At 40.0% G+C, this 17748-nt stretch overlaps 1 long non-coding RNA gene across 1 annotated transcript in view; it reads right to left on the bottom strand.

Annotated features, from left to right (window-relative positions):
- Nucleotides 1-7847, bottom strand: part of LOC311433219 — a 67900-nt gene extending 60053 nt beyond the window's left edge. Inside the window, exon 1 of the long non-coding RNA XR_014690613.1 lies at nucleotides 7715-7847. This is a non-coding gene — a long non-coding RNA (uncharacterized lncRNA). The remainder of the gene's footprint in view (nucleotides 1-7714) is intronic.
- Between the last annotated feature and the right edge of the window lie 9901 nt (nucleotides 7848-17748).

Raw genomic sequence — 17748 nt, 5'->3', positions numbered from 1 at the left:
TAAGATAAAGGCAAGGACATAATTTACAAAGCATCATTATAGGCAAAACAGACTCAATTTGGGGAAAAGTAATTTAATGTAGAACTGATAGTGACAAAGAAAAAATAAAATAATAATAATACTTTCACCTTAACCCCTTTCCCAGGTCTAATGCTACCCCTTGCTCCTGACTGCTTGCCCCTAAGCAGTGCAGGGAATGGGATGGGGGCTGTGCTCAGCCCCCCCAAACCCCTCTTGGCTGCCCCTTTCTCTTCATCCGTGGCCCTGCTCCAGCAGGGGCCCTGCCCCGGGCTGCAGCCCTTCAGGAACACCCTGCCCCCGAGGGGGCTCCCCACGGCCGCAGCTCCCTCAGGAAATGTCCCCCTGCTGTGGTGTGGGCCCTCCCCCGGCTGCAGGGTGGAGATCTGCTCCATGGGGGGCTCTGCAGGGCTGCCAGGGAATCCCTGCTGCCTGTGGGCCTGGAGCCCCTCCTGCCCTCCTCCTCCTGGGGCCTGGGCCCTCAGCTGCTTTTCCCTCGCCCTGGGCCTCCTCCTCAGCCTGTGCCCGCTCTGCCCTTTCAGAAATCTGTTTTCCCCGAGGTGCTGCCAGCTTGGTGCTGGGCTGAGCTGAGCCCTGCCATGGGGCTGTTGGAGCCTGCTGGAACTGGCTGGAACAGGCTGGGTCCAGCACAGGACAGACACGGCCGCTGCCCACAGAGGCGCTGCAGCCCCTGCCAGCACCTGGGCATGGACACCCAGTACAGCTATTTTTCAGGTTTCTCCTGACCATTCTCCCTTCTGAACCAGACATGCCTTTGTTGCTCCCAGATCCTGTGTTGAATCTCAAAGTATCATGAACTCACACAGGGTATGTCTAAACCAGTCCTGCCAGCTGCCTCCACAGTGGTGGAAAACATGAAAAAAAAGCACCAGAGCATGTAGGACAGTGTGTTTTGAGTGGCCTACCTCATACCATATATGCTGGTTTACATTAGATCAAATTTACTGTCTTTTTTTGTCAGTAAGTTATTTGCAAAATGTTCTTCATCAGCTGAGAATGCACAAAGCATTCCTGGGGAAAAAAAAAAATAAATATATATATATATATATATATATACACATATATATATCTTTCCATCTATTGCATGTTGCCTCTTATTCACCCAACATCTATGTAAAGCATAGGATGATTGGTTTTGTGTTTGTTTTACTGTTTTCGGGGGTGTCCTCGCTCTGGAAATATTATAGACTATTTCTAAATCCATTTGTCTTTCCACTGCCTAATGCACAGAGGGAAGGTATTTTGTTTCAGCACAAAGGCTGAAAAATCAGATTTGAGTTCCTTTTTATCTCTTCCTTCTTCTAGACACAAGATGAAAAAATGGAAATTAATCCCTTAGAGGTTTAGATGTAAAACACAACAACTTGCTGCAGCTGCAGGTATTGGGTACCTCAGGTGGAGCTGATCAAGCAAATAAGTTTGAGGCTTTTGGTTTGTGTGGTTTTTGTTTGGTTGGTTGATTGTTTTTTTTTTTTTTTTTCCCTTGTAACTACATCAGCAGCCCTTTTTTCCAGGTATTCTTAAAGTAGGGAGACATGTATTTGAGCTACACCACTAAGATAATTGTGATGTACTTCCTATGTCTGTAGGCATGTTTTTAATTGTCCCCAAGGTCCTGCTGCCAGTGTAGGCCTCAGCTGCAAAGTATGTAGTCTTTTTTAATAATAAAAGGTCACCTAAAGTGAAAAAGACTTTATGCATCTAAAAATGCATATCATCGTCACAAAGAAAGTCTGGCACCTTGCAGTTCATCATGGTGCATATTTAAAAGAATTCTATACCTGGAGTGGACATTGAAGTCTCAGTGCAGCTATCATTTGGTAGTACTGGCTGGCATAAGGCCTGAAAGAGGCCAGACTAGAATAACCTTTATAATCTATTCTGTTATTAGAATCAGTGAAATGATGTTTAAGTGCAGTGAACATCTGTGAGCAAACCTTATTTGTTTGTAGAGATATATTTTCTAGAATTCAATGTAGCAAATTTCAGTACAGCTTACATACATTGTATATGTAAGAGACTAACTTAACAGTATTCCTTAGCAATAGTAGTATTTCTTTAGCAATAATTGATTTAACAAGTACCATCGAAAGAACACAGGTCTGGCAAATCCAGACCTCATAGGACTGATGCCATCTAGTGGGTGTCATCCCTGTCCATGGCCGGGAGGGTGGAACTAGATGAGCTTTAAGGTCCCATCCAACACAAACCATTCTGTGATTCTATGGTTCTATAATTCTATGAATAGACATTAAAAGCAGTACGGGGCACAGTCCTCAAATTTTATTGAAGAAAGAAGATTGGTCCTGCTTTTGTCACAATTTTGCCAAAGATTAATTTGAAGTCATAGTGTATCCTTGACTCAGATGTATGCTATTAGCATTAGTTGCTCCTTGATGAAAGTGTGTTGATATAGTGTTACTTCTTTATTTCTTAATTCTATGCTGGAGTATTATTTATGTGACTAAGCAATCAGTCTTCAGCAGAAGGAGCACTGGCAATACAACTGGGTAACCCAGAATTATCTGGATTTTATTTTGATAAAAGAGCTCTAAGTATTACATGCAATGCTTATTGTTTGCTACAGGACATTGTTTCAATGTTCATGCAAGAGAGAAAGTGACACCAGTTTAACCAGAGATATTAGCTGCTATGTGTTGATCCTCCCTCGCCTTCTACTACACTGCCTAATTCAGTCCAGCTTTAGCTGGCTGTTGAAGTCTGACAGATTTGCACCACAGACATAAGAATTGGAAAAAGAAAGGGAAATGTAATTGTTTTTACCTCTTCACCCAGCTATAAACACAAACTATACTCAAGCTGTCTAATGTTAAACCACAACAATTTTCAAAATAAGATCCAGCTGTGCAATAGGTACCTGCTGGATTCTGAGTTTCAAGACCTCTTTCAGTTGTTTATGGTACTATTTAGCTCTTGGTCTTATGCATGACCACAACGGGGACTCCAAGGTCTTTGTCCTCTCTGATCCTGAGGAAACTCAAGGAGTTTCCTCACACTGAGCCTATCTAGCCTGACAGGAGGTTTTAAGAACTGAAATTACTGTGTATCCTCAGAAGATTTGCAAAAGATAAAGAAAAGTTAAGGCATTTCATGTTATGCCATCCACAGCATCATTACATGACTCTCAGCAAAATGGAATTGGTAGGGACCTCCCAGAGCTGACAAGCATTCCCCTGCTAGTTTTTAAATGAATATGCCACCTTCCATGATTATATCACTTATTTCTGATACAAAAAAAATGACATAACAATAGCAAAACCTCATGCTAATTTATGAGGGGAGAAAACAAATATATGAATAGCCTGGAAAATAATTCCTAAAATTTTGCTACCCAATTATCTCTTTTTCGTCCACTAACCAACTCAGTAAACCTATTAAAAGCCTTCCTACTTTCTTTCCAGACAGCTGTTTTGTACCAGGACTCTGCTAGACTGGTCAGGGAACAGAAAGAGAAAGAGAAAAAGAAAAAGAAAAAAAAAAAAAAAGTTTTACACAGCTGCTACCACTCTCCACCAATTTAAATGGAAATCTGACTATTCAGATTTCATTTCAGCAATAAATGGATTTTTCCTCCTTGTTACTGAAATTTGAATATTAAGTTAATGTTTCTTCTGCATTGACACGCTGAAGAAATCACAATGATATTAAAAGTGAGAGGGAAGAGTAATAAAATGCCTTGACTTTAAACATTTTGTTCCTCACAACCCACAATCTTACTTTGATGTCACTCACTTTTCACTATTTTTTTTTCTTGTGTGTTTTGTTAAACGCTATATCCTCTTTATAAAATGCCATTCAAAGTCTGCCCAAAATCAAACGATTAGGACATGAACAATTTTATTCAAGAAAAATTCTATTCAGAAAATATAAATATAAGTATTTTTCTCTGCCAATGTTCCCACAATCAAACCACTTTTTTGATTGGAATTTCACATAAAAGTCGGAGGTCAATCTCAAGCCTGCAAAATTACAGCTAAAGTCCTAGACTTGACATAATAGTAGTTTCAGACCAGCACATGAACAGCCTAGATGACATGGTAGATGGCTTGCTACCATCAAAGATGATTAGCAGAGAGAAGTTCTTATCTTAGACCTCCCTATGTCATTTGACATATCTGTCATATTTCCAAAGGCATGTTTTAATATTGGGTACATCCTAACAACATGATGGAAAATGGTACCAAAAATCAACTATCTCCCTAGTCCTGTATGGCATTTTAATGCAGTTGTAAAATGGTATAGACTTGTGTGCTAACAACCTTTCACCATATATAAATATATATGTATGCACCACTTCATTACACATGGCATAACACTTGGAAAATAGGTCCAAGTCTGAGATGAAAAACATTTTTAAAATCAATGATGATCCTGATGAGCAAAGGAAAGCACTTTAAAAGGTTGCTGCTACAAAACAGCTGTTGTCTGAAGCATACATATTTATCATTGAGTAACATAGTCAATATTTTATTACTGGTTGTGGATTCTGCATTCCTATTTTACAGTCTTACAAACCCACACATCTGAGTGATACTTTTTTTTTTTTTTTTTTTTTTTTTTTTTTTTTTTTTAACAGCTGAGCAAAGCTACTTACTGATACTCTAGAAATGACTGTCGTGATTTTCCTACTTTTTGGTCAGGTTTCAGCCACAAAATGTATCTTGGAATTAAACCATTAATTGCAAATACTCATTAGATCTTGAGTTTCCAGGAGATGCAACATACATAAACATACTATCTGTTTTAATCACTGTTTGTCATTGAACACAGAAAAACAAAACAGAAGTGAGAATGTAAGTAGCAGCTCTGATCCATTGGCACCGCTGAACTTTCTATTTAAATATTACATTAATGGGATTATTTTCAGGGATTATTCTGTGACTGTACAATGTTCTCCCCTTAGCGCAGGCCATCAAAATGAGCCTCTCCATTGCTTGTTGCACTTCTTTGACCTTTCTTTAATTTTATGAACAAATAGAAAAAAGTGGGAAAAAAATACAAGCAAAACCCTTCAGTGCATACACAATTCTCTTCCTGGCAGAGGGGAGAGAAAGAAAATGAGCTACAGTTGACACATTAGTCACTTTACATGATGTGCTAATGGAAGATACTCCAATATTGTGGGTGATGAGGGCTGCATAAGAATTTATGTAGTAGAATGGAAACTGCTGACTTCCAATGGGCAAAGAGAAGAGATTCTGAATAAGACTAGATTTATTTTATCAACTACACAGCAGTCAAAGCTGTTTCAATGAAGATAAATGAAGAACTCTATCATCTTACTTTGTAGACTTATTTAACCAACAGACTGTCTGCTCTATGATTTGTGATGGCTTTACACATTAGAAACTAACTGAGATATATCATGACTGTCAAATCCTGGTATTCCTGTGGGTTTCACAATACAGTACAATAGAACCACTTTCATTATCTTTGTGTTACAGATAATGGATAATAAACCATCTTACAGTACCCAAAGGAAAGCCTCTTGGAGCAGAGAAACACTCTTAATACACAGAACATCTTTTAAACCTTTTAAAAATAAATAAATAAACATAAAATAAAGTCTTTGAATCAAAGGGAAGATTGCTATTTTTTTAAAAAAGCTATGTGTGCTTCTGTTAAAACTGCTTAAACTACCCTGTAACAGTAACTGTGCAGTTATTCTAACTACAGCACTTAATTAAAAGTAGTTGATAAAGTCCAACAGCTTGGATTTCCAAAAATTCACTGACCAATTCCAACTGTCAGTAACATCAACTCATTTGTTACTTCTGCCATTTGAGCTCTAGCTCGCTTTGCATGAAATGTCCTTCTATCTTTCTTTTTCCTAGTGCTGGACTGTTACCACTCTTTTTCACTTTCTCCAGTCATTCCCATCTCTTTCCCACAATCTCTCACACCTCCCTATAACTCATAAAAAATCTTTTACTGGAATTTCCTAATTCTATTCAAAATAAGCAGAATTTAAGCAAATTTTGTATCCCTACAAAACAGAATATACAAAACTAAATGTATGGAATGTGGCAACACTATTCATTTTTGACACATCTTTTCAGTTTACTGAGCATTCAAAACAGGATTTCCTCAGATCTTGACATAACCTACAGGTGACTGTGCAGACAGAGGCTACCCTCCCATAAGCCCTGTGTCATTTGGCAAGTCACATGTGGAAATCTTAGACACTTTAGGCAACCAAAGCTGTACTAGATGACTGTGTTTCTTTGTAGACATCATTTTCTCTCTTATCCCTTCTATAGTGAAGTGACTTCTTCATACTCAAGCTAAGAAAAATATTGCTGTTGATATTTTTATCTGCCTGAGATGCAGCAATCATTTCAAATTTCCTAGCTGCCATTGCATATTCACTGGCAGCTCTTTAGAAGAGAAATTTAACTTATTTTATTAATATTGCATCGTGCCTTTTCTTCCTACCACATTCATTGATTTTATCATTTATAGTGGTTTTATTGGTAGTACACAAGATATGACAGGCAAAGTTTATAGAAGAAATGCTATTTTTAATTACAACAATCCACACAGTGGGGGTGAGCAGACTCCAAAGAGCACAGAGGCTTCACAAAAACTTCTTCAGGTCACCAGAAGGAACAGCAGTTCTCAAGTCCAAGAATAAATGCAGGGTAAAACCTACAGGTTTTATTTATGTCAGCTCATAGAAAACTTGAGGGAAGAGGTTATCCATTACTTATACAACATATGGAGCCAGATTATTCCTTAGTTTCACTCGAACACTTAGAGACAGTGCCTAGCATCTCTATTTTTTAGTTGCTTCTTTAACAGGAGTTAAACAAGTGGAGAAAACTGAGCAGTGCTATTAAATGAGTCCTCCTATTACACCAGTGACTTTCAGAATTTAGTAATCCGTATGTTTTACTTCTTTGGGTGATAAAGATCTAAACAAATGTTTAACGTTTCCTGGAATTAAGAGGTAGATGTTAAAGATGCATTTTTTTTTTGTGATTTTTTTTCTTCCACTGAGAAAGAGATGTTCATATTCCTCATTAGCTGTATGTCTGAAGCTCTTCCATATATATATATATTTTTTTTCTTTTCTTGGTCTTTTCTGTAGTGGTTTTACTCAGCTGGGCAGCCAATCTCCACCACAACTGCTCTCTCACTTCCCCTCCTCAAAGGGAACAGTGGAGAAAATACAATGAAAAGGGCTTGAGGATTGAAATAAGGACAGAGAGATCACTCAACAATTATCATCATGGGCAAAATAGACTCATCATAGGGAGATTAGAAAAAAAAAAAAATAATAGTAATATATATGTATAACCTATTACTAACAACCTAGAGAAGTGAGAAACAAAGGAGAACTGAAAACACCTTCCCCCTCTCCATCCTCTTCCACTTCCTTCCCCCAAGCGATGCAGGGGAACATCTGAAACTGTCCCTTATCTGACATGGGAGAGCTTCTGGACTCTGCTCACAGAGGCCACCCCTGCAGCCCTCTGCTACCAAAACCTTGACATGTAAACCCATTACACTTACATATATATGCAAATAATTTCTCTGCTTTTATGTTCTGATATCAGCTTAGTTAGTTTACTATTTCAATTGATAGAAAAACAAAGCAAACCAAACCAAACAAATAAAGAAACAAAGCTTGGTATGTTTTCCTTCCACTTACCTGTGCTTAAATATCTTATATAAAGCTGCAATCTCTCTTGGGAACAGGCATTTTAAATGCTTGCAAGTTGCCTAACTCCATTTGAGCTTATATTTTTTCCATAATGATAATAAACTCAATTCATGTGCATGTTAGTTGGTTCACTCCAGTATGTGTCCCTTGTATTTAATAAATATTTAACTGTCTACTGTGTAATAATTAATCACCTTTGCTTTCCTTATAAATGTCCTTCTGTTAAGGTTGCATGGCTGTTTTATATGTACACTAAATCTTTTCCAAAAAGAAAGCTATGGCAGACAGTGCCTCTATCTCCAGGATAATCCAGTCCTACAATATATATTTGTTCAGAGTTTACAGTTAATTGCTTGACAGTAAGAAGGGAAAGAATTTGAGGCGTTCAGGGAAGAAAAAAAAAAAAAAAAAAAAAAAAGCAAACAATAGCTGAAAAGATCATCTTTAGGACATTATCAGCTTGTAATTAGACCATTACCACTGACACCAAAGACCTCATCTCTAGGCCCAGTTGTAGTTCTGACCTACTGTGTGGCATTTCCTTCCAGCCCTTTGTGGCTCTGTGTCACTGGATACACCAGGATGATAAGGTTACTTTTAGATTCATGGAATATATAACAGCAATGGACATACACTGATGTTCTAGAATTGCACTGTGGAATTCAATAGCATTTGGAAACTATAGAAGATCTACACAGAGGACTGCAGGTACTTAAAAGCTTTGAAGAAACATTTCTTGAATGCATAGCCCTTCATAAAATACATAGACAAGAACCGTTCTCTAGACACAGACTTAGTTCCTAAAGAAAAAAATTGTTAAAGCCAGCATGCAAAGTGAAGAGTCAACTAAAATAGATTGTAGGAATTTGAAAGAATAATTATACATTTATATACATTTCTTCTGGGTTTACAGAATTGGTGGATAGGGGAAGAGCAACTGACATCATCTACCTGGACTTGTGCGAAGCATTTGACACTGTCCCCAGTGATATCCTTGTCCCTGAATTGGAGCGACATGGGTTTCACAGATGGACCACTTAGTGGGTAAGGAATTGGCTAGATGGTGTCGTGTTTCCACTCGAGTGGGCAGCCGAGCTCCACCACAGCCGCTCTCTCACTCCCCCACCTCAAAGAGGAATGGGGAGAAAATATGTGAAAAGGACTCAAGGATTGAGATAAGGACGAGAAAATCACGCAATAATTATTGTAACGGGCAAAACAGACTCGGCATAAGGAGATAGTAAGATTTATTGCCTACAACTAACAAGCGAGAGAAGTGAGAAAACAAAGGGAAAAAAAAACAAAAGCACCTTCCCCCCCCATCCACCCTCTTCCACCTCCTCCCCCCGAGCGGCGCAGGGGAACGGGGAATGGGGGTTATGGTCAGTCTACAGCACTTCTTCTCTGCCGCTCCTTCTCGGTCACTCTCGTCCCCTGTGCTGTGGGGTCCCACCCACGGGATGCAGTCCTTGATGAACTGATCCGGCGTGGGCTTCCCACAGGCAGCAGCTCTTTCAGAACTGCTCCAGATATGGGTCCGTACCACGGGGTCCATCCCTCAGGAGAAAACTGCTCCAACCTGGCTCCCCTACGGGCAGCAGCTCCTGCCAGGTCACCTGCTCCTGCGTGGGCTCCTCTCCACAGGCTACAGGTCCGGCCCGGAATCTGCTCCGGCAGGGGTCTTCCACAGGCGGCAGCCTCCGTCGGTGCAGGGCCACCTGCTCCACCGTGGTCTCCTCCACGGGCTGCAGCGTGGAACCCTGCTCCACCGTGGTACTCCATGGGCTGCAGGGGGACATCCTGCTTCACCATGGTCCTCACCACAGGCCGCAGGGGACTTCTGCTCCGGCGCCTGGAGCACCTCTCCCCCTCCTTCTACACTGACCTTGGTGCAAGGCTGTTCTCTCACTCCCTTGACTCTCCCGGCTGCTGTGTGGCGCAGCGTTTTTTCCCTGTCTTAAATATGCTCTCACAGAGGCGCAAAACAACATCGCTTATTGGCTCGGATCTGGAAAACAATGGGGCCCTTCCCAAACATGGGGCAGCTTCTAGATCTTTCTCACAGAAACCACCCCTATGGCTCCCTGCTACCAAAACCTTGCTACGTAAACCCACTACAGATGGTCACACTCAAAGAGTTGCAGACAATGGCTCAATTTCCAGGTGGAGATCAGTAACGAGTAGTGTTCCTCAGGGGTCAGTACTTGGACTGGCACTGTTTAACAGTTTTGTCAGTGATGTGGACAGAGAAATTGAGTGCACTCTCAGCAGGTTTTCTGATGACACCAAGCTGTGTGGTGTTGTCAACACAATGAAAGGAAGGAATGTCATCCAAAGGGACCTTGACAAGCTTGAGAAGTGAGCCTGTGTGAAACTCATGAAGTTCAACAAAGCCAAGGTCCTCCATCTGGGCCAGGGCAATACCAAGCACCAGCACAGGCTGGGCAGAGAATGGCTTGAGAACAGCCCTGATGAGAAGGATCTGGGGGTGTTGGTTGAAAAGAAACTCAACATGAACCAGCAATGTGTGCTTGCAGCCCAGAAAGCCAGCCATACACTGGGCTGCAACAAAAGTGTGGCCAGCGGGTCGAGGAAGGTGACTCTCACCCTCTGCTCTGCTCTTATGTGACCCTACCTGGAGTACTTGTATCTAGAGCACAAGAAGGGCATAGAACAAGTTCAGAGGAGGGCCATGATCAAAGGGCCGGAACACCTCTCCTGTGAAAACATGCTGAGGGAGCTGAGATTGTTCAGCTTGTAGAAGAGAAGTATCTGCAGAGATCTCCTAGTACATCTTCAAGTACATTAAGGTGGCCTACGAGAAATCTGGAGAGAGACTTTTTGTCAGGGAATGTAGAAATAGGACAAGGAGTAATGGCTTTAAAATAAAAGAAGGTAGGCTTATATTAGATATAAGAATATTTTTATATGTGTTGTATAGGTGTGCAGTATGCATGTGCCTACTGGAATGTTCAGCCTCACTACTGTTTGGAGATGTGGGCATGGAACAGTGACTGTCTTGCTTCTATCAGCTACTGGATTCAGCAACTTCTAGCAAACACCAGGAAAGAAGCAAGTATCTGTCTACATGTGCAAGGTGGTATTCAGTTTGGTGATAATCTACAGAGTATGAGTGTCTTCATGTGAGCTAAACATTGAAGGTCTCATTTCAGGTCAAAGGAGGTGGAGAGCAGAATTCTGTCACCTAGTGTTATTTCAGAAGCAGGGGCGTATCCTCCTGCCCTGTTCCAGCAGGACGTATGTCTCTCATACACCCACACAACTTGCGCATCTTCCATATCTGAAACCATTATTGTCTGAAATGGTTCTTTCTTCTATGCTTAGTGAATACAGTATATATTCAGTACTAGCACACAAAAATCTAGGCAATATTAAGTTTCCTAAAATATGCCAGTGTCAGGCAGCATTTTATATGTTTTTGGATATTCCAGGTGGCCTCCAGTGGTTGCTCCAATAAATCACAGATCTGCAAGCCTCTGATATCTCAGACATACTCTAGACACTGATCTTAGTACTTGTAGAGCTTAACTACAGAAAACTTCTAAATGTGGATTTCACCTAGATGATGTTGAACACTTCCCTCTGGAAAGTAGTTTGGGAATCTATTTACTTTTCAGCTTTGCACTGCATTCAGAAGGTGCAATTCAGTGAAAAATAAATAAATAAATGCTTTGCTATGCTTTCTGAAGTAGTCTGCAATGATCTGCAATGCTTTCTGAAATAATATCCTTCCAGTTACTAGGAAAAAGCTAGTGGTGGTGTAACACCAATAAGTAACTAAACACTACCAGACAATCTCACTCCCCCTCCTCAGAAGGATGGAGAAAATAGAATGAAAAGAAGCTTGTGGTTTCAGATAAGGACAGGGAGATCTCTCACCAATTACTGTCACAGGCAAAACAGACTGCACATAGGAAAGATTAATGTAATTTATTGCCAACTGACAATAGTAGAGAGCAGTGAGAACTAAAAGCAAACTAAAGACAACTTCACCATTCACCTTCCCCTGAGTGACACAGAGGAAATGGGGAATGGGGACTGTGGTCAGTCCATAATGTCTTGTCATCTGCTTCTCCTTCATCTTCTCTCTCTTCCCCTGTTCTAACGTGGGATCTCTTCCATGGGATGTGGTCCTTCCCATAGTGATCCTATGAGGGTTTCCCACAGCCAGCAGTTCTTCAAGGAGCACTGCAATATCAGTCTGTAGTATGAGGTCCATCCTTCAGGAATTGAATTCTCTAAAATGGATCCTCCATGGGCTGCAGCTGTCACCCGATCACCTGCTCCCTTCCACAGACTATGGCTCCAACCTGGAATCTGATCTTGTGGGGGTGCAGCCTCCTTCAGGCCATATCCACCTGCTCCACCATGGGCTCCTCCATAGGCTGCAGTGTGGAGATCTGTTCCACATTACGGTTTTCATGCAGACAGCCTGCTCCTCTCCATGGATGTAGTGGGTTTATGTGGCAAGGTTTTGGTAGCAGGGAGCCATAGGGGTGGTTTCTGTGAGAAAGATCTAGAAGCTGCCCCATGTTTGGGAAGGGCCCCATTGTTTTCCAGATCCGAGCCAATAAGCGATGTTGTTTTGCGCCTCTGTGAGAGCATATTTAAGACAGGGAAAAAACGCTGCGCCACACAGCAGCCGGGAGAGTCAAGGGAGTGAGAGAACAGCCTTGCACCAAGGTCAGTGTAGAAGGAGGGGGAGAGGTGCTCCAGGCGCCGGAGCAGAAGTCCCCTGTGGCCTGTGGTGAGGACCATGGTGAAGCAGGATGTCCCCCTGCAGCCCATGGAGTACCACGGTGGAGCAGGGTTCCACGCTGCAGCCCGTGGAGGAGACCACGGTGGAGCAGGTGGCCCTGCACCGACGGAGGCTGCCACCTGTGGAAGACCCCTGCCGGAGCAGATTCCGGGCCGGACCTGTAGCCCGTGGAGAGGAGCCCACACAGGAGCAGGTGACCCGGCAGGAGCTGCTGCCCGTAGGGGAGCCAGGTTGGAGCAGTTTTCTCCTGAGGGATGGACCCCGTGGTACAGACCCATATCTGGAGCAGTTCTGGAAGAGCTGCTGCCTGTGGGAAGCCCACGCCAGATCAGTTCATCAAGGACTGCATCCCGTGGGTGGGACCCCACAGCACAGGGGACGAGAGTGATCGAGAAGGAGCGGCAGAGAAGAAGTGCTGTAGACTGACCATAACCCTCATTCCCCCGTTCCCCTGCGCCGCTCGGGGGGAAGAGATGGAAGAGGGTGGATGGGGGGGGAAGGTGCTTTTGTTTTTTTTTCCCTTTGTTTTCTCACTTCTCTTGCTTGTTAGTTGTAGGCAATAAATCTTACTATCTCCTTATGCCGAGTCTGTTTTGCCCGTTACAATAATTATTGCATGATTTTCTCGTCCTTATCTCAATCCTTGAGCCCTTTTCACATATTTTCTCCCCATTCCTCTTTGAGGTGGGGGAGTGAGAGAGCGGCTGTGGTGGAGCTCGGCTGCCCACTCGAGCGGAACCACAACAATGGACTGTAGGGGAACTTCTGTTCTGGAGCCTAGAGCACCTTCTGCCCTTCTTCTGTACTGACCTTGCTGTCCATAGCCTGATGCTGTTTCTCTCTACATTTTCTCACTCCTCTCTTAAGATGCTTTTTGTGCAGCAGCTTAAGAAAACTAAAGAAAGTTTTCCATTTCTTAAAAATGCTCTCACAGAGGTACAACCAACATTGTTTATTGTCTCAGCTTTGGCCAGTGGCAGGTCTCTTTTGGAACCATCTGAAAGTGTCTCATATAACTTGGAGCAGCTTCTGGACAGAAACCGCCCCTGAAACACACACACACACACACAGACACTGCTACAAAAATCTTGCCACATAAACCCAATACAGGTATCTATATAATACCACAGGTGTTTCTGGTAAGTATAAGTTTAAGACAATGGGATGAAAGGATTGTTTAAGGAAGGATCTTGAAGATGAACTGCTTATACAAACTTTGGCTCGTAAGAACTCAGTTTTAGTTTTGGGTGCCTGAGCTGAAATTTAGGTTCCTTTGTTCATTAAAACCCCTTTGCTAATGAAGCCCTTATATGCTTACTCACATATTTAGGGAGCTAAGCGTAATAAAGACCTTAAATGCTTATATTCATATGTTTTGTAAAAAGAACACATCAGAGTACTTTAGTCCTGTATCAATTTTAAATAGACTATTTGCATGTGTAAGAGATATCTATATACCCGTGGAAAAGTTATTTAGATACCAGTCAGGAATTGTGGCCTTCTGAAAAAAATCTATGCCAACATGTTTAAAGAATAACAGTGTTACTGCCATATTTCCAATGATGCACTCCTGCATGGGGTGGTGGATGAGGAGAAAAAGAACAGCCCAACTAATGTATAACTTCTGCATTATTCTATATTTAAAGTACATATTTCCCCCAAGAGCTCTGAGGTTTAGCAAGTAAATTAGAAGTAATTACTTATAAACTTCAATTTTGAAATATAGGCATTTTATTTAGTAAAATTGTCCACTTTCCTACATCACTGTAATACTCTTGGCACTGAAGGAAAGTAAGAACAACATAATAACACTGAGCTTCTTATTGCATGGAAAGAGAGGCAAGGAAAACTGCTGGGAGCTGAAATTATTTAGATTCTTTCCTTGATTATAGATGATGAAATTAAAAAATCAGATTCCAGATGTCTAGCAAACTGAGATGTTTTGTTTTGTTTTGTTTTGTTTTGTTTTTCTTTTGTTGTTGTTTATTTATTTTAGACATCTTTTTTTAATCCCACTGTCACTTAACTTCCTAGGAGGTTCTATGATATAGAAACATTTTAAGTATAAACCTTCTGCCAGTGTAACTCATGATATCATTACAAAAGCCCAGAGGAGGGAATCAGAAATTAATCCAAAATTAGATGTTAATTAGAAATGTGTGCAAATTGATATACTCTGTGGGAGATACAAAGCTATGGCATGCAGTGCATTTGAGTAGCACTTTATACCCTACCCTGAGCAAAGAAATGTACAGAAACTGAATGCTCATTAGAGATGTTGGATATCCATATAAAGAGAAAATAGTCATTGCCTCAGAGAGCTTACATTTAGTGTGGAAATAACTGAATTATAATTAAAAGCTTGTCTTATTTTTCCTATTCTTTATTTTCACGGTTCCAGGTACAAATAACCTTCAGGTTCATTTAGTATCTGGTGGGGACACATTGCTGAATACGATAGAAAAAAAACAGAAATAACACTGGGGTATTAGGAAACGTGTCAAACTGGAAATCTCATAAAAATGGTCTTATGGATATCTGCTGGGGAATAAATAAATAAATAAATAAACAAACAAATAAATAAAAGATTGATCATAAAGACAAGTTGGTCAATATTTGATTAATCTACTAATTGCCCACTCTATTTTGGCCAAGTGACATCTTGTAGGTGAATCTTAGGCCATGGCCAGAGTGTTACCAGTTCCTAGCATGTCACCACAAAAGGACTTATTGGAAAGTGCAACTCCTATACATAAATAGGAGATTTAGAAACAACATTCAAATAACTGTGAAAAAAACTACTGATTTCCCAGAAGATTCAGAAATGATTAGAAGAAACATTTAACTATTATTTTTAATATTACATTAAAAAAAAATCCCATTATTTTAATAACATTTTATTATTGAACCTCTACTTGTGGTAATAGGTAATATGCTGTTAACTCACTTCTCAGTAATCACCTGTTCCACTTAAATGGACATCGCTTTATTTAAAAAAATGCAATGTCCAACACAGAAATTGAGGGGATGCAGGAGGGGAGAGGAAATTAAGGTTATGAAATCATTATATAATACTTGGTCTGCAGCCTGCACTACCAGTCACTGCTAAAATATAGCAGATCTGCTAGGAAATTTTCTTAGAACTGCGTGTATCAGTTTTCATGCATATCAGGATATAACCCTATAAAGAAAACTTGGCTTTCTGAGGTAGAAATATTGTCTTAAGAACAAATGTATAAGTCCGATTAATTTCTGGATTTAATGTTGAGTTTTGACCTAAAAAGCAGACAAACAAGGAAAGTTAGGCATTACTAGTAAGTTTATGGCTTCAGTACTAATGAATGGTTGTTTTCCATTGTAATAGATGATTTTCTGTCCTGAAGTAAACTGTATTCTAGAAAGGAAAATCTTTTTATGTCTTTTACTTGCTCACTTTCTATTTTTGTTCATATCACATGACTTGTTAGATCAAAGTTTCCATTTTAGCTTCATATGCATATTGTATGAGTGTCAAGTTCTGACTTTTTGCATCAAAAATTAATGGGAAAAATATTTTTTCAAGTGTCCAGAGCACATAGAAATTATGGTCCCAAGAGGAAATATCCACACATAGATGCCTGTTGGACTTTCAGAAAATGATCTATCCAGCTTTCCAAAGGGATTTGTATACACAATCACCTTATAAAATTAATGAGAAATAAGTATTCTCAGCCACTACTAGGTGGCTTTGAAAAGTTTGTCCTCATAATCCCTACAGGTAAATGATAATAGTTTTTTTGTTGTTGTTGTTGTTTTGTTTTTTTTCTAGGGAGTTTCTAGCCAATCTCAATGTATATATCATAACAGCTTCTTTTACTGTGGATTTATTCTATTAGAGCAATTCATTTCTTTTGTATAAGACTATCAATACTTGAATATTTCTGAAATTGGGAATTGCAACACTAAGACTGTTTGAATTAAAGATAGTTTATATTAGACTTAAATACCCAATTAAAACTTAGCTCCCTAAATGCAGCATTAGAAATTTTGCTTTCTAAACATGATTTTCAAAACTCATAATTGAAGTCAACAAGGGATCAATGAAATACTAAGCATTCACCACTTACCTGGGGACACAATCTAATCCTGATCATCCAGGACTTTTGTTGCAGACCTTTCATTATTATTGTTCACTCTCTACAATACAGGCAGAATGGCAAGAACCTTCTGAAAAAAAATGTCTTGCCTCCCTCAAGATAATATTAGTATGTGTAATTAATTATTCCAAGTATTAAAAGTGGCTTAAAGTCATTTTTGATATACAAGTGTGAGTCATGTACAAGGAATTGAAAGATAAAACCAGGCTCTAATTTAAATAAGTAAATAGGTAAGTAAATAAGTACATAAGTACATAAATAATCAACTAGTCTTTTTGTCTTTTTAAGCCATATAAAAACTTTAATATAAGAATACCAACAAATCAAATTAGAGAAATGAAGATATAATTTTGCTCTCAGTAAATCCAAAGTAAGTCTAGGATAATACTGTTCTTTGTGTACTTCTGCCAAGAAACTGATAATGAATGATAATTTTATGTAGTTATATAACGGTTGTCACTGCTAGTACAAATAAGAGGCTTCTATTATTTTCTTCACATTTCTTTCCCCAAAACCTTTTAAACCCTGAGTCTAATACAAACTGAACTGCTGTTGGCAGTGGCTTGAGATTATAAAATGAGGGTTTCTGTATTTGTGAGACCACTTAACACTATATCCTCTTGCTAACAATGGCCCAAAACAAAAGCTTAGAGAACAAAGGTGATATTAAGAAAATAATACAGTCCTCAATTCATGAGAGAAGTTCTCAGCTTCCATAAATTTGTAGCTCAGTTGTTTCTGTAACTGTGAAGAAAACAGCGCAGGTGTATGGCAGAAAGGGGGTACAGGGTGACCTGGTCACCAGTTTGCAGATTGGGAACTGAGGTCACAAGGAAATTAAACAATTTTCCTAGGTTCCAACATGAAATTGGAGCAACAGAGAATATTAAAGAGGGCACAAAACTTTGCTTATAGCAGCTGTGAATTTTAATACTAAGATTAAACAAGCTAGTGGGTAGCTTGAAACTCATGTATAGAAATAGCAGTTAAGCACAGTTTAAGTGGTTCTTGCAAATATCAAAAAGCAGCATATTTTAAATTAAAACATATATTTTAAACAATATGAAGGGATATAACATTTTTACTGTTTATTCATAGTCACATCT

The sequence above is a fragment of the Aythya ferina genome (genome assembly GCF_964211825.1).
Source record: "Aythya ferina genome assembly, chromosome: 2".
Classification (NCBI taxonomy): Eukaryota; Metazoa; Chordata; class Aves; order Anseriformes; family Anatidae; genus Aythya; species Aythya ferina.
Note: the sequence above shows the minus strand (reverse complement) of the source record. Positions and strands in the feature narration are given on the sequence as shown.